General features: G+C 40.9%; 1 protein-coding gene across 8 annotated transcripts in view; it reads left to right on the plus strand.

Annotated features, from left to right (window-relative positions):
* CTNNA3 (catenin alpha 3) overlaps positions 1–14,592 on the plus strand; it is a 543,396-nt gene that overhangs the window by 320,762 nt on the left and 208,042 nt on the right. The window lies entirely within an intron of this gene.

Genomic DNA, 14,592 nt, shown 5'->3' on the forward strand with positions numbered 1-14,592 from the left:
ATCATGAATATGTATAAACTTCACATCAAAACCTAACGGTCATGAAAGATTGTTCTCTTTCCTTTCTTCTTTTTTCACTGATTGAGCATCTCTTAAGTTTTAGAATTTCTTTACACAGGTTGTTGGCCTGCATAGTTATTAAACACACTTGATAGTGCAATCCTGCACATGTCTGCTTAGAAGTAAGCCCTATTAAGTTCAATGAGATTTACTCCTAAGTAAGTGTTTATAGGGCTGCAGCCTAAAACCATAGCCCTCACACTACCTGTACTAGTCTTACTGAAGCAAATGGAATTACTTTGCAGTAAGTGATTTGAGGATTGTCTCCCTGCTGTTTGAAATACATACTCCCAACTGCGGGGGAGTTTTCATGCTTAATGTTACGGAGAAAAAAATATTCAATAGTTTGTCTGCAGGCTTCTTAATTTATTGACTGCATTTGTGTACACAGCTTTTCTGCCAATGCACTCAAAGGATGATGTATACAAAATTTAAAATAATGACATGGCTATCGATGGCAACTAGCTATGATGGCTATGCTCGGCCTCCACAGCTGGAGGCAGCAGTGTTGGAAAGCACAGTTGGGGAGATTGCTCTTATGTTCACATCCTGCTTGCTGATTTCCCGCAGGCATCTGATCAGCCTCTGTGGGAACAGGATGCTGTACTAGATGGGCCACTGGCCTGATCCAGCTGGCTCTTCTTTACGTTCTTATGACATGCAAACTAATACAGAAAGAAAAGGGGCTGGGGAAGGCAGAAGAAAACAACACTTTGATAAAACAGCTTCTGCTGGCCAGCCTCTAACAAAGTAAAATCTTCTTGCAGACAGGGTTTCAATTTGTGCTTTCTGTTGGACTGGATCCAAATTATATTGCTTTTGAGTTTGCTGCATGAGTAGCATGAATTAGTATATCACTCTGGCTTTTCAGGAATGTGCCATCTGATTAGAGTTTTGAGTTGACGAAAGGATGCTTATATTCTGTTAATGGCTGCTGGTAGTTTCGTGAATGGACAATTCGCGGGTGGAGAAGAGCCCTATCCAGTAATTGTGGGGTTGTGTTTGGTAAACAGCTGCTGGAAAGAACAAGGAGAGGATGTTTATTCTCTGTGTGTTTAGTGTGGGGTTGCAACTCTTGGTTTATTCAGTTTTTATGGGGCATCCACACATTGTTGCCATTATTCAAACTGGAGAAGGTTTGGCTTAATTTTTGTTTATTCAAAGGGCGGAAGAGTAGTGCAGTCTTCTCAGCTGTAGCTGCCCTTAGGGCTTGCTGTAGCTGGTGGGAATTGTAGTCCAAAGCATCTGGAGGGCACCTGATTTGTGAAGGCTAGTTTAGGGGCAGACACAAACATCAGGTGGCTCTGCATTTTGTGCTAAAGGGAGCAAAAGCTGGCCCCTTGGCTGGGCTCCTGTTGATGTCCTTAGCTCCCTATACTGCATTGGTACAATGAACCATTTTGAAAAAAGCAAGGGAAATCTCTACAAAGTAAATCTGCGCCAGGGCCCAGGCAGCATTTTGGAGGCAGCAGCAGTGACTGCTTAAGCCACAGGGAACCAGCAGGCATGGCAGCAGGATCTGCCACCCCTGGATCATGGCAGGGTCTTGCCACCCGAGGCAATCGCCTGAGGATGCTTCATCATAACGCCGGCCCTGGGTGGGACATAACCTGGAAACCTAGAGGCAACATGTCCTGGGGCAGCCAAGTCACCCTATTTAGCACTGTTTTAGCTGTCAACTTCACTTAACAAAGCAAGCCTTTGCTCCAGCTGCAAAAGGAGGTCTCTGGGGTGAATTGAGATGTGGAGGGACCTCACGCCAAGCAGCGAACAGCCTGCCAGCTTCTTTCCAGAGCCCAGTGGCTTCTTTCCAGGGGTCAGTGGTTGCAAGAAGATTTCCAAGCAAACTTGTACTTAAATGCTGCCCTCTAGCAATAATTGTAGTCCTGTCTGGCCATGTCCATGGATGATTAGGAACGCCTGCAAACAGTTGCCTTGTTTTTAGTGTGGCATTACATGATCACAGTCTTTAATGCCTTTACAATACAGTATTTCCCTCATAGAATCATAGAGTTAGAAAGGACCTTGAGTGTCACTAATTCAGCTCCCTGTTCAGTGCAGGATCTGCATGACTGATGGCTGTCTAACCTCTGCTTGAGTCTCTCCAGTTTACCAGCCACCTCCACGCTGATAGTCTTTTTCACTGATACTGTTGGAAAGTTTATCCTAATGTTAAATGAAATATTCATTGTGATTGGGCTGGCTTGAGGTTCTTGACACGCAAATGAAATATTCATTGCGATTTCCACCTACTGACTTGTCTTGTCCTCTGGAACAACACCATACAGGTTTGCTATATCTTCTGCAGTATAGCCTTTTGGATATTTGAAAAACTCTTCCTCCCACAATAACAACAACCCTTCTCTTTACCAAGCTAAACATAGGCTGGATCCACACTCATCTCAAAAACACTAATAAAAAAAACACTATAAAAATATAGCTCCCAGTGGAATTTCCCATTGGCAAAAGATCGCTGCTTTACAGCACCCTCTGGTGCACATATCTATAACACATTTTTAACGTTATAACTCATCAGTGTAGATTAGTCCTTTCTCAGCTCTTCCACCCACTCATCATAGGACTTTATTTCCAGAGCTTTTCACCATTCTGGTCATTGTCCTCTGGATATACTCCAGCTGATCAGTATCCTTCTTAAAGTGTGGTGTCCACAGTAGGAAACAGTACTCCACATGTTCCCTTAGCATGCAGGATAGAGAGAAACTATTAACTGCAATAGCTATATATCTATATCTATTATATATTTGATGAGAATGGTAACAATATAAAACCAAAACATGAGGCTTATTGGGAAATGCATGTATATGGTTATTTTAAAAGAGACCTTATTGTTGACTTTGCACTGGCAAGATAAATGCGGGATGCTAATTTTCCTCAAGGTTAGTCTAAAATTGCATCTACCATACTAGCTCCTCAGAAACAGGTACTACTGTGAAAATGAATGTAGAATTTGGGTTAGGTTTCTCTGACTTGGGAATTAAGTTTGCTATTCTGTTTCATGTACAAAACTATGTATCCTGGTTTCTTCATTCAACACAGTGGTGCATTTATTAGGATGGTCTTCCCACAGAACATTCCCTAACTTCAGCAGTTATGGATTCCCTTGAACCCCCAAACTCTGTTCAGCCAAGAATGGAGGTAACAAACGTATGTGTTAATCAATGAGATTTTTGCTGTCCTTCTGCTGTGTTTCTAGGGGAACCTCACATGGAACATCATAATAAGAAGAACTTTGTTTATATAAATCTTCATGTATCATGACTTCTACCTTGATTTTCCTGGAGAGGCTTTCAATAGTGAGAGAGCATTAGCTACATACTGCCATATTTTCCTGGCCTTTATTGCCCTTTATTGCATTCCATATCCATAGTGCTGCCATATCCATTATTAATCCATAGAAGGAATCTTGCACTATCAATGTAGATTAAACATTAAATACGTTAAAGGTCAAAGAAACCATCACAATGAAGATAGACTGAGAGCTATCAAAGTCCAGACAAGCACACTTGATATTTGTGCTTTAGAGTTTTAAAAATGGAAGAATAATAGAAAAAAAAAATTGTTCACAACTGCCTGCTGTGAAGCTTGGATGCAGAACTAAGTAGCAAATTTAAGCCAGGGTGGAGGGGAAGAAGGAATGGGTGGGCAGAGCAAGAATAATGTTGACCAGTCCTCTCTTCCTTAGTGCAGGGGGAGAAGGCAGAACCATCCAATGCCAGGGAAGCCCTTTCAATGCCCAAGGAAGGAGGGAGCCCCACAGCACAGACTGAGCAATCAAGGGAGAAGGAAAGCCATGCATTGTGTCTGATGCAACAGCAGCACCTCAAGAGGCTGGTGCAGACCCAGCTCCCTAGAAGGAGTTCCCGGCATCAATCCAGGAGCTCTTGGTGGGACAGGCAGTTCTCATGAGTAGCTGTACTTTCCTTCCTGTTTAAAAGTGTGGCAGGTAAGCAGGGCCAATTGTTCATACAACTTCATGCTTCTGTGCAGTCTTAAGATCAGAACTCCTGATCTGAAGCCTTGACCCCCCTGGCCTTGTCCCTGAACTGCCTTCAGGGCATGGGTGTAGCCAGCATGGGTGTCCCCAGCCACTCTGGGCGGCTTCCAACAAAATATTAAAATACAGTGGTACATACATTAAAATACATTAAAATACATTAAAAGCTTCCCTAAACAGCAGCTCTCCCCTCTCCCAGATCAAGTGAAGCAATAGAAATACTTAATTAACTGACCAAGAAAAGTCCTGCCACCCCTAACAAAAACCTTGGCTACGCCCATGCTTCAGGGAATGCTGAAGCTTGTCTCATAAGTTGGTTTGATCTTTGCCTCATTGCTGGTGCCCAGACTAAACAAAATTCTGCCCTTCTGCTGTTGCTGAGTTTACACTGTCAAAATAAAGTTTGCTTTCTTACTTACAAGAAAGGACACCTTTTTTTGTTCTTGGGCCAGGAGCCAGGGCACATGCTGCAGTTGGAAGCCCCACACTTAGTCCTGTGCCAGATAATGCTGGCCTTTGCCCACTGCTGCCACTCAACCCACCACCCACCAATGCCATCTGCTTTCCCTCTCCTAATCTGCCCCCTCATGGCACCAATGAAAGTGGAAGCTTTGCTGTATCTGGGATGGCATGTCAGTACCCGCAGCTATGCCCATCTTTGGCAGACTCTGCAAGTGGTCACCCTGTTATATCATGTAATTACTTCCCATCTCAATAAGAGACATACTCATATGCTCTTGAACATGCCTACGTAAATGAAAAAGAGACTGACCAATGCGTTTTGCGCTCTGAAGCTGATGCTGCTTGCCTGAAGTGTCATCATGACATCATGTTGATGCCTGAAGAGGAGGGATTGTGACCTCATGCTGCCAGAACAGTGACTGACTCCTGTGCCTTTATGTTGATGGAAATAGAAACTGACCAACATGCTGTCACATACCTTCTTCCCACCTGAAAGAGAAAGGCAGGCAGTGGCCCCTTGCCCACATGCCACTATTCTCTACACCTTAAAGCAGAAAATTTCTTAACAGTCTGTTTCCCATTCTCTCAAATGTAAGTTTAACCTCTCACTGGGAAGACAGGCAGACAAGGAAGCATCACTGTCAACCAAAGCAATCTAAGTAAGGTATGAGATGGTTGTTTTCTAACTTCTGATGGCTGCTGGTGGTACAGTCTCCCTGTGCAATGTTTACCTCCTAACTATCATTTATTTCTCTAGTGAATAGGAGGCACTGAAAAACCACCAGCCATCCTTTGTGGTTTAACAGTACGTTAGAGACCCAACTTGAGAAGAGTTGTAGTCCCACAGAGAAAAATGGGCAAGTAAAAGCAAATCAAGTATAAACACTGAAAACAAATAAGCATACATCTAAGCCTAGTCTGTACTCTGGTTTTGATATTAGTTGTATGAATTACTAGAGTGGGGCTTGTGTACCTGGTTGCTGTCAGTTATGCTTGTCTATTTTTGTGAACCTGACATGTGCAGTGAGAGTTGTGTGTGTCTCTAATGCAATACTCACAGGAGAGGGGAGATATGAGAGAGGCTGGCAGTCATGCCAGTAAGAAGAGGGGACCGTCAGTTTCAGAAGTTGTTCTGTTTTGGTTTGGTTGCCTATCTCCAGGATTTGATTTGTCATTCCAGCCAGCCCTCTAGACTAGCAGTGCTGTTGGTGAACACCAGATCTTCCACTCATTCACCATTTGGTTGTGGATGAACCAACGCCCAGCTGGGTGGTCTGGATGTGACTCAATTCTGTCCACCTGAATACTTGGCACAGCACCATCACAGCCTCGAGTGGAGGAGTTGTTGTTGACCACCAGGATTCAATCACCCTTGCCAGGAGACCAGCCTGGGTCCTGGTCAGAGGCTTTGCACCTAGTACTGGACCAAAGACATAGAGTAGAGATTCTGGTTATATACCATCCACCCTGCTGCACAGCAGTCTTCTTCCCTGAGATGGCAGAGATAGTTTTCACGATGGTATTAGCTAACCTCAGGACATCAGGCTGTTTTCAACTAATCTGGTCAAGTGGAATGCAGGAACTATCTCTAGTGCAACAGAGCTTCCCCCCTTCCCCACCCCTGCAACTCCGCCATATCTGCTTTGGGGGGTTGAGAGGACCCTAGAACAGACTTATGAAATCCTAGGGATTCCTGAATGTCCTGGGATCTTTTTTTGATGGTGTGGCTGGCAACCCTATCAACACCCTAGTCTTGCTCTGGAATGATAAGATGGAAGGGGCAATTGACATGGTCACTCCTTAGCTCCCTCTCTATGATGGTTTTTCTGCATTGATTAAGGTGAACCGCTGACATTGAAACCTGGCTGGTGATACATTTCGGGAGTTCTATGTGAATCAGATCAAGTTGACAGGAGGAGGTTCACATGACCATTACATGTTCATTATCATCTATAAGGCTCAAAGAAGATAATGAAATATATAAAAAATTATTTAAAAATAGGAGAGAAAAGCTAAAATATAAATATATAGATAAATAATCCAATGCTTATAAGCAAGAGTTTTATAAAAGAGCAGAAACAAGAGACCTATAGTGAGGGCTTTAGTTTAAGCAGCAGAGATTTATGATATTTATAAAGGGTTATGTAGGAGTTCCACTTTCTTTGACAAATAGTTTGGTTTAGCCATTTTGGGCCATTGTACGCTTGTGGGTACAAACAGTATATCAGACTTCTTAAAGCTTATTTTTCTTGATATAGCTGTTAAAATCTCCCAGCAAAACACATTATTTAATATCCACTTTCTCTAGCCCTTTGTGATTTCCAGTGACACAAGTCTGCCACTTGAGCCAGGTAAAGGGAGTACTGTTGGGATATGGCATGGGATGAAATAGGAACATGTCTATGTCAGGTGTACTGCCCTGAGTAGCAGGAGACAAGGACAACAGATAATTTGACAGGAGGATATGTGTTACATTTATATCCACACTGAAATGTGCTACTTACTAACTTGCATTTATGTTTTTGCTATGCCAGATGAAGAACATATAGTTCAAAACTATCCCTTACTATAAGTGACTATTTTGTTGGATTGTGGTGCTGGTATTTTGTGGACTGCTAATCTCAGATCTAGAACAAGGAAGAGAAAGTGGCACAAATTTAAATGTTATTTGTGTTAAAAGTAGCACTGAGTTACTTTTAGTACAAATAATGGACACTTCTTTATTTCTTTTTTAAATTTATTTGCTGCCTTTTTCATTAAAATGTATATAATATAAATAAAACAGGCATCCCTAACTAATAATACTGCTTTGTGTTTGTATCATGGAGGATGGGGACCCTGTGGTCTCCCAGATGTTGTAGGACTCCAACTCCCATCAGTCCTGTTAGGTTCCCCACTCTTGGTACCATGTTTTCAAAATGCTTCTCATACATTATCTACCTGTATTACAGATGGGAATACTGAGGCTAGGAGTCTGCCTGTCAGTAATATGGGCAGTAATGTCAAAGCGGGCTCTGTGAAATAATTACTTTTTAATGTCAGCAAATGCAGGTTGCTGTGAAGCAGGTTCTGAAGAAGAATATGGTGCAGGACAAATGCATATTGGCTGATGTGTAAACATTTATGGTTCCTGGGATCTTTTCATCCTTTTATGGGGGTGCTTGGTGAGATACATATATGCTGTGCCATTTACATGACTGAAGCTGCAATTCTGAAAACACTTACCTGGAAGTAAGTCCCACTGAACTCAATGATGTTTCCATGTATGGGATTGTTCAGCATGGCCACAATCCTCTACAGATTTACTTAGGAGTAAGCCCTGGAACTCATTGGCACATCTCCCTGAGTAAATGCATCCTGGATTGTGCTGCTACTTTTGTTTTCCTCAACGATAATTTAGGAAATAATTTCTGCAGTTGTTAAGATGCAGTTGCAGAAATAGTCTTGCTTTTGAAGCATATTGCTTGAGTTTAGATGGTTTCTTTGTCAGCAGAATATATCAGCCCTTATCTAGTGGCTGTGAACATTAGTATTTACAGTCAATATACTTTGCAATAAACTGACAAACCAAATGGGATTTTTGTTTACTTTAACAGCCCTGCATTTATCTGATGCTGTTTAGATCTCATTAAGTCTCCCTTTCCTGAACTGCTCTCATGGGCCAGCTGAATAGGAAAGGTAGTGTCAAAGCACTTTATAAATTCATTAGGCTGAAAGGTCTTAGGTTTCTAACATTATAAATTCGATATCTTGCCTTTAGTTGCAATGTGTACATTAATTAAGAGTTCTCACAATGCCAGAATACTGACTTTAATTACAAAAAGTTTAGTCTGATCTGAAAGTAATCTATCGGGTCCAGCATCTTTACCCCCACAGTGGCCAAGCAGATTCCTATGGAAAGCTTACCAGCAGACTCCTTCTTCCACTGCTTCCCAGCTACAGCCATTCAGCAGCATGCTGCCTCTGAACCTGACAGTAGCATATAGACATTGTGGCTATTGTCCAAAACGACTTTAAATCAATTTAACAAAGTGACACATCTTGTGGCAGTAAATTCCATATATTAATGTTGTGTTATGTGAAGAAGCATTTTCTCTTGTCCTGCAAAACAGGAGCTTTGGGACAGAACCTCTTTCCTTTGCTCTTCTTAATGGCCCATCACCCAGGCAATTGCCTCACCTAGGAAGCTAACTAGGCTTATATTTTAGCATTTGTTGGATCCAGGGATTAGAAGCATCCAGGGGTTAGAAGGGCCTTGGCAACAACCTTCTCTACCCCCCCCCCCCGAACTCATAACAATACATTTGCTAGCCTATAAGGTGCCATAAGACTCTTATTTTTCTTTTTGCAACAATAGACTAATACAGCTACTGCTTCACAATAAATATGTTTGACATACTGTACCAAAGAAAATGAGGAATAGACACTCCGCAGCTTTCAAGAGAATGGGTATTCCAAAACCTTTGATTAAATGCAGTTAAGGTCTTGTCCTTTGCAGTTAAAGGCAACTTTTATTTTAGGACTGTACCAAAATGGATGCCAATTTTAGTAAGGGGATAAAAAGTAAAGGTTCCACTATGAATACTTTCCACGCTGTTTCTTTATTTATTGAGTAGCCAATTCATCCATTTAGTACCTTGACAAACAAAATTACAGTGAACATTTCAATAATTATATGATTCCGTAAGACACTTCCCTCGTTAACAAGACAGTTACAGCGGCAGTAGGGCAAAGATAATCATCCTGTGGGTATACTGTGTAATCTTTTCAAATCAATAGCAGATGTGACATTAATAACATAGTACATAACTAAAACAATCCTTTTCCTAGAAGGAAAATAATTTAGCAGTGCAATCCTATATACTCAGAAGTAATCCCCATTGAGTTCAGTGGCTCTTACTCACAAGTGACTGTACGATTGAAACCTAAATTATGCTTTCTATGATAATTTTAAAAGGAATGCATATTCTAAGGGAATGAATGTTCAGATTTGTGGTGTAGTGCCTGTGGTTATCAAATATAAATTTGCAAATTTTGAAAAATGTCTCAGTAGAATAACGTTTAAACATACTTCTTAAATAGTATAGAGGCTGATAAACACAGTGGCCTGGTTTGGATAATCATTGAGACTTCGTAAACAATAGTTTTTGAAATCAGGTTGGGCATCAGGTCTGATCTTCACCCCTTCCCTCCTCCCATCATGCAACTTTAGTATAAAGATCCTGGGTCATATTAATGTGGTGTGCACATTCCCGTTTACTCTGTATTCCGTGCACTCCCACTACTGGTCTGGAAAGTGGTGTACACACATTAGCCACAATCCTTATCTATCCTATTGTTTCTTATGAAATACTGCATTTTGATGCACGCCCCCCCCCCCCCCCGCAACACAGGTTTGATCCAAACTGAGAGAAAGCATGTCATAGCTTCTTTTTAAGCCAGTGATGTCTACACAGCCTAATCCAAAGTTCCTGATTATATCTGAACCATGGAACTCTGGCTTTATTGGTTAACTGACATTAGGCCAGTGTTCCCTAGTAATAGGGAACACTGTTTTAACTCAAGCCAGACTCTACATGCTGAAGGCAGCTTAAAGAAGTGGAGGAGAGAGAAGGGGTAAGGCAAGAAGTGCTGGGCCAAAACACCCATTCACACCATAAGCATAGTTTGTGAGGACTTGAACAATTGTCTGAGCTGGGAACGTGTACATGATGGATGGGGGTGGTAATTATATTGTAACATGAAATATGTCATTCCTAACTTTTAACATAAAGAATTCTAAATGATATAGAAATTATAGTTAGAAGAGTAACCAAAAATTTGTGTGCTGGCTATTGCTCAGTATTTGACATCCAAAAGAGCTCTGCTAAAGCTCAGTTTCGCATTGAAAAAGAGGTTGAAACATCAACTAGCCTTGTAGTATTATTTTACTGCATGTCGGAGGTCAGTTTTTCAACCCAGTGAAATATAGTTTCCCCCCATAAACCAAATATTCCACTCTATATAAGTTATAAACCACAATGAAAATGTATACAGCATTCATAAATACACATAAAAAGCACTGTTAAATAGAATCTCTATATACCTCAATAGATCTTCCTCCTCAAAAATATAAACTGGAACCATTATTTATTAGTAAGCATATAGGTTCTCTGACAAATTTTTCATATAAATACAATGCATCTGTGCTTAAGACTTCCTGCAAGGACATATAAAGGTGTATAGAAAGAAACAAAAAGAATACTGCAAGCAATCTAAACTGGCACAGTCATCAAGGATTTAGTACAATGCTGTGGCCTGTGTTTCTGATGTAATTCATATATTCCTGTAACCTTGGGAAATTGCACCCCAAAATTACTCTACTTGCTTTTAGCTTGTTTTCTTATAAGCATCTTCGCAAGAGGGGTGGAAATACAGGTGGTCATTAGCTGACTGGCTAAGTTGTTTAACTTGCTTCCTGAGCAGGGCCGATCCTACTGTGAGGCAGAGTGAGGCAGTTGCCTCAGACGGCAATTTCTGAGAGGTGTACTGCACGGTCTGCCCTGCAGACTCTGAGCTAGTTTGCTCCCCTAGCATGGTCGGCATACCAGTGAGACAAACTGAAGTGACCCACCTTGGGCAGCATTCTCCTCTCACCCCAGCAGGGCATGGTCCAGATCTGTGGGGTAGAAGCGTTGGTAGCACATCTTGTCTCAGGTGCCTAACGGTTTTGGGCTGGTTCTATTCCTGAGAGTAATTAATAGTTATCTTCTATGTTTAAGTGCTGCTAAGTGTCCAACCAATGTATACTGGTTTTTCGTAATTCTTGCAGGATAAATTATAGTTTCCAAATCTCTTTCCCCGCCTGCCAAAGGAAATAAGCTGCACATTTCTTTAGCCAGAGTAGTTCTCTCACCTGGATCTGAGGCAACCAGTCCTTCCAAGGACTAAAAATCCACATGGTCCTTCAGTGCCAACCAGGCCTGTCCACTGAGGTGAGGTGCCTGCCTTGAGTGGCAGAAGTGCAAGAGGTGTTGCCCACCTACGCCACCAGTGGCACTGGTTTCCAAGGAGTTCTGCTTACCCAGTGGGGCTTTCCCCACTCTTCTCCTTTCCGCATCCCCCTAAATTGGCTGGGGGGGGAGAGGTTGGCAGAAGCCCCAGAACAGAATACAGAGGTAGGAGAGGGGCATCGTTCTGTTTGGCAAAATGACAGAATGATTGTCTTTGCACAACACTGAATTTCTCCCATAGTTTTTCATGCTTGTGAATAGTTAGCAATGCTGTGTTTGAGCCTATATTGAGCCTCTACAACATAATTTATGTTTCAAATTGGGATGTATTTGCATGGTGGTTATTTTTATATTTTTATGTAGCCCATCAGCATGAATGACTTTTATATAACAATGGAGTCTCTGCACTTAGGAACTCCACAAGGGTGGAGCTAATGATAGAAGCAGTGGAGAGAGAGCTTCTAGTTGTTGGATACCAGGGATACTGAATTGCATGCATATCTTAGACACAAGTAGAAAGTCTTTGTTCAGTATAGGATTTCATACAGTGCCTTTGCCAGCACATCATCTCCTTTTTTATGCATGCACATGTATTTTATAGGGCAGGTGTAAGGAACCTGTAGCCGTTCAGATGTTGATATATTCCAACTCCAGCCAGCTCCGGTCAGCATGGTCAATCGTAAGGGCTGATAGGAGCTGTAGTCCAACAACCTCTAGAGAGCCACATATTCGCTGCCCCTTTTGTCAGGGAAAGAAGTGAATTCTGCTTGTATGTGTCATTCAAGTGTGATGTACTTCACATGTATTTTGTAGTCAAGGATCTACAAAATGCACCAAAGCAGTCCTAAGAAGCAGTTCTTTGCCTCATTTTATTCAAAGGTGTTATTTTCACAGCAGGATATTTTGGGCATGTCAGTCTTCTCCATTCTTATTGGTTTTTAAAGCAGCCATCTATGTTTTAGAGAACAGTAATATAGAAAAAAAAATCAACATTAAAGATATCAGATTCTCCCATTTTATGTGCATCACTTCTCTCCCCCCCCCATCCAAACCTCAAGTAGGAGGGCATAATTCAATTGGCCATCTATTTCGATTGATAGTTTGGGAAGATATGGAGGCAAGTTAGTAAGCTTTCTCATAACAGAATGATAGAATCACATTGTCAAATCACCAAAGCTATGATTGTCAACCTAATGAAAGCAAACCTGGACATGGAAGAATAAGAGACAGAGAGATAGCTATATTTATCATACCACCACACTGTGCAGGTTTTACAAATTGTGTATGACATGCAATCTATTTACCAAACTGAGGGAGGTGACCAGTTTTGTTTTCTCTTGAGTCAACTTTACAGATTGTGAATTGGAAGTCAGTGTGAACTAAAACTCTAGGGCTGATATATATGTGCTTTTTTCTTTCTTTTTTGTGGTGGTGGTGGGGACACCCTGAGCTGTGTGGCTATCACACATAAAATCACCTCCAAAGGCAGCCTTGGACAAAATGGAATTATTTACAGTGGTACCTCGGGTTACATACGCTTCAGGTTACACACACTTCAGGTTACAGACTCCGCTAACCCAGAAATAGCACCTCGGGTTAAGAACTTTGCTTCAGGATGAGAACAGAAATCGTGCTCCGGCGGCGTGGCAGCAGCAGGCCTCATAGCAGCCTCAGTAGTCTAGGTTTATTAACCACATTCAGTAGCACAACAAGAAAATAATATGAATCTTGGCCTATTAACAGTGTGTTCAGATCAGCAGTCATTATCATCATTCTAATACAAGTCTTCATACAAATTCCCTCCTTGAAGTGCAGGTTTGGATTTTTTAAAAAAATAAAAATTAATTCTGAATTTGCGGTTTCCCCATAAACCCCACCTCTCTTGATAAATTATATATAATGTAAAAAAAAGTGTAGAGAATGGAGAAGACACCTTAAGATGGGACTGTTAAATAATTGGGTCCCAGGACTTTAAAAAGGCCAGTTTTATCATCTAATTAATAAAGTTAGCAGTAGACCTTACATGAATCTCTAACGGTTTCAGAGGTATACATCTATTATAATTTTTATTTAAAGGGCTCCAGTCATTGAAGGAGGGACAGGGTGAAACCTCTATTTGGACCAATTATAGAGGATATTTTTCATTCTAATGAGAGACAAGCTTCTACATCATCATCATCATAATAAATGAAATGGAATATTAATGAGAAACAAAGAGTGACCATAAAAATTTGGGAGGATCTCAACCGCTTGCCATCAGGTGTTGAGTAGCTGACTGTATAAAACAGTGCATCTGGATACATTATTTGGGTCTACAATATACTGCTTTGTGGATAAATACCTTTGCCAAAGCAGTTATTATTGACTTACATGATATACAATGACAAAAATAGCTTTTGTTTATGGTAGCAAAAAACTAATGCAAATAAATATTCAAACAATCAAAATATCAGTCTCCTTGTTTCAAGATAAAATATGGTCTTCCTACAAATCGTGGCTTTTGATCTTGCCTCTGAAAAGGCTTCTTTCAAATGTTAACTTGTTTTCTTTGCTCAGCATTGTTGTATTTTGAAGCTTTAAATGATATTCGTATATCCTTTAGTTTCTGGTTGGTTTTTTCTCACTAAGTAACTTCAGAGAATGAGAAAACTACTGTTTAGAAATTAAAATATCCCTGGCGTTATACCTTAAACCATTTTCATCTCAGGTGTAATAATACAGCATATTGCTGTTTTGCCAGATAGGTTTATATGCTCTCGAACTCATCACATTTTCTCACTTTTACCCTTCAGGAACTTCATCTTATTTTATATGCATAAAATATAAATGTTCTTGTTTCCATTAAAATGGCAACAAAATAAAACCTTGTCGAATTCATGCAGTAGAAAGCAAATTTTAATAGAACTGATAATAGTTGTCTGTACAGTGTCTTCCTAAGTCATGAACAAGCTCAGCTTTATTGGAAGGTAACAAGTTCATGAACTTCTTTTCTGCCCTGTAGAGGAACTTGTGTAATAGATATGCTCTGGAAATTCAAAACCAAAAGGCAGGAGGGATCCCATG

The sequence above is a fragment of the Podarcis filfolensis genome (genome assembly GCF_964270895.1).
Source record: "Podarcis filfolensis genome assembly, chromosome: 5".
Classification (NCBI taxonomy): Eukaryota; Metazoa; Chordata; class Lepidosauria; order Squamata; family Lacertidae; genus Podarcis; species Podarcis filfolensis.